The sequence below is a fragment of the Hemibagrus wyckioides genome, linkage group LG16, assembly GCF_019097595.1.
Source record: "Hemibagrus wyckioides isolate EC202008001 linkage group LG16, SWU_Hwy_1.0, whole genome shotgun sequence".
NCBI classification, from domain to species: Eukaryota; Metazoa; Chordata; class Actinopteri; order Siluriformes; family Bagridae; genus Hemibagrus; species Hemibagrus wyckioides.
Genome location: NC_080725.1, coordinates 1625494 through 1628990, shown reverse-complemented (window position 1 = coordinate 1628990; position 3497 = coordinate 1625494).

Sequence of the window (3497 nt, the reverse complement as noted above, 5' to 3'; positions counted from 1 at the left end):
TAAGAATAATCTTTAGTGTTGTCCTGTTCATTGGTATTATTTTATGTCATTTTGTTAGGTTTGATTATCTTCGATTTCTTTTAAAGAAAGATTCAAGGCATCGTATTTTGTTCTAAGTTGATAATATATGCACTTTTATACGCTTTAAGTCGGTATTTTGGTTACGTTCTGCATCGTTGCACATACTGATTGTCATTCCACGCTTGTTTACAAAGTTTCATCGTAGCATATGACGCAATCACGTCGTGATTTACTATTTGTTTTTTTCCTCTGTGACTCGAATTGTTTTCTCTGTGCCAACCCGATCCGTTCATCATCCTGTAGTACAGTTTGTGCCATTGTGTTGTCAATGTTGTCTTTGCTCAGGATAACGGAATTGTAAATTGTGTTAGCATGCCACTGCGGAAGCGTCCGAGCACTTTATTTATTTGTAGCTTACAAAAGAAAGAAAAAAAAGTAAGAAATTGGACACTTCCACTCGTCATCTGTTTATTGCTGAATATAAAGCATTTTACGACGTGGACCTCTGTGCTCTAATATTCCTTCTGCTCGGAGAACTCTGAGATCAGTTCGTTAAACAAGTACAGATATTCGTATTGTTTTACTTTTTGTTACATTGTGCCACTATTTGACATATTTAACATAAAGAAGTTGGATTAGTAAAGCTTGTCAAAATAGTATTAAATATAACCCAAATGTGGAACCCTAGCACTGTAATTCTTTTTTCTCTTTCACTGTCTCCTCTGTTATGCTAAACTTGCAGGTAGGGAGTAAATGGTATGATTATGATGTTGGCTTGAAGAAGAAATAGCCTTTATTTGTCACATATACATTACGGCACAGTGAAATTCTTTCTTCACATATCCCATCCTTGGAGGTTGGGGTCAGAGCGCAGGGTCAGCCATGATACAATTCAATTCAATTTTATTTGTATAGCACTTTTAACAAAGAGCACTGTCTCAAAGAAGCTTTACATAAGAAACAACATAAGAAAACAACAAACATATAAACAGACAGACAGTCCTAGATGTTATCCCAAGTGAGCAAGCCTGAGGTGACTGAGGCGACTGTGGCAAGGAAAAACTCCCTTAGATGGTATGAGGAAGAAACCTTGAGAGGAACCAGACTCAAAAGGGAACCCATCCTCATTTGGGTGACAATTGTGTGATGCAGATACAGCATGTGTATAGTGTTATGTAAATCAATAAGGAGGTTGTTGTCCACGGCGCTGCTTTAATATCCCAATCCTCACAAGCAGAACCCGGCTGGAGCTGGTCCATCTCCGGATACCACTGGAGCCGGCACAGTCTCTGTATGCCTCGGGATGGGTAGAAGAAGGGAAACAATGGAACAGCATTAGCGTAGCTGCTGTTCATAATATTAGCAGTACTAGATGATACTGTGTATTTAATCAGATGTACTGGAGCACAAGGTTATGGGAGGTGTTAAATGTATGCCAGGATAAAGAGATAAATCTTTAGTCTACGTTTAAACTGGGAGACTGTGTCTGAGCCCCGAACACTGTCAGGAAGACTATTCCAAAGTTTAGGAGCTAAATACAAAAACGCTCTACCCCCTTTTGTGGACTTTGATATTCTGGGAACTGCCAGAAGTCCGGAATTTTGTGATCTTAAAGAGCGTGGTGGATTGTAACGTGTTAGAAGACTGGAGAGATAGGTGGGAGCTAAACCAATTAGAGCCTTGAATGTAAGTAGAGCTAATTTATAGTCAATTCTAAACTTCACAGGTAGCCAGTGCAGGGATGATAATATTGGGGTTATATGATCAAATTTTTTTGACCTGGTAAGAACTCTGGCGGCTGCATTCTGGACTAACTGTAGCTTGTTTATTGAAGATGCAGGACAAACACCTAGTAATGCATTACAGTAGTCCAGTCTGGAGGTCAGGAATGCATGAACTAGCTTTTCTGCATCAGATACAGATAAAATGTTCCTAAGCTTGGCAATATTTCTAAGATGGAAGAAGGCTGTTTTTGTGATATTGGAAATATGATTTTCAAAGGATAAGTTGCTGTCTAATATTACGCCCAGGTCTTTCACTGTTGAGCTAGTGGTAACAGTGCATCCTTCTAGATGCAAGCTGAATTGCGAGAGCTTCTGTGTGCTAGTTGTTGGGCCAATAAGTAATATCTCTGTCTTATCAGAATTTAGTAATAGAAAATTATCGGTCATCCAATCTCTAATATCTTTAACACACTCAGTTAATCTAGACAAATTAGATATTTCATCTGGTTTTGATGAGATATATAACTGGGTATCATCGGCATAACAATGGAAACTAATCCCATGCCTTCTAATGATATTACCCAATGGAAGCATGTATACTGAGAAAAGCAGAGGTCCTAAAACTGACCCTTGTGGGACCCCGTACTTCACTGGCACTACACTGGACAGTTCTCCATTTAAATCTACAAAGTGGTATGGATCAGACAGGTAGGATCTAAACCATTTTAATTCCTGTCCCTGCATACCTGTGTGATTTTGTAAGTGATCTATGAGAATATTATGATCTATAGTGTGGAATGCAGCACTAAGATCAAGCAGGACTAAAATGGAGATGCAGCCTTGGTCCGAAGCTAAAAGCAAGTCATTTGTGATTTTAACTAGTGCAGTTTCTGTACTATGATGGGGCCTGAAACCTGACTGAAATTCTTCAAGGATATTGTTTTTCCTGTAGGAAGGAGCATAATTGAGCTGACACCACCTTTTCTAATATTTTAGATATAAACGGAGGGTTTGAAATCAGTCTGTAATTTGATATTACATCAGGGTCTAGTTTCGGTTTCTTAAGAAGAGGCTTAATAACTACTAACTTAAGAGATTTTGGGACATGACCTAGAAATAACGAAGAGTTAATAATATTAAGAAGAGGCTCTCCAGCTGCATGTATCACTTCTTTCAGCAATCTGGTTGGAATTGGATCTAGCAAACACGTTGTTGGTTTAGCCGTGGTGATAAGTTTAACTAGCTCTTCCTGCCCTATGCTGGTAAAGCACTGTAGCTTTAAGTGTGGAGCTATAGGGTGGTCTGGATCACCGGATGCCGTCAGTGGTTGAACATCCAATATTTTGTTCCTAATACTATCAATTTTTTTAATGAAGAAATTCATCAAGTCCTCACTACTAAACTGTGCTGAAATACTCTCTCCAGAAATCTGATGCTTTGTTAGTCTAGCCCCTGTACTAAATAAGCATCTGGGATTGTTCTGGTTTATTTCAATCAGATTGCTCAGATGCTCAGCCCTAGCAGCTTTTAGAGTCTATAGTTGGCCGGACTGTCTTTATACGCAATTCTAAAAACTTCTAATTTGTTTTTTTTCCACTTTGGCTCGAGGTTACGGGTTGCTCTCTTGAGGGCGTGAGTATGACTATTGCACCATGGTGCAGGTGTTTTATCTCAGACCTTTTTTAGTCGGATGGGGGCAACAGTGTCTAGTGTGCTGGTAAAAATATTGCCTATGCTGTTGGTTACTTCATC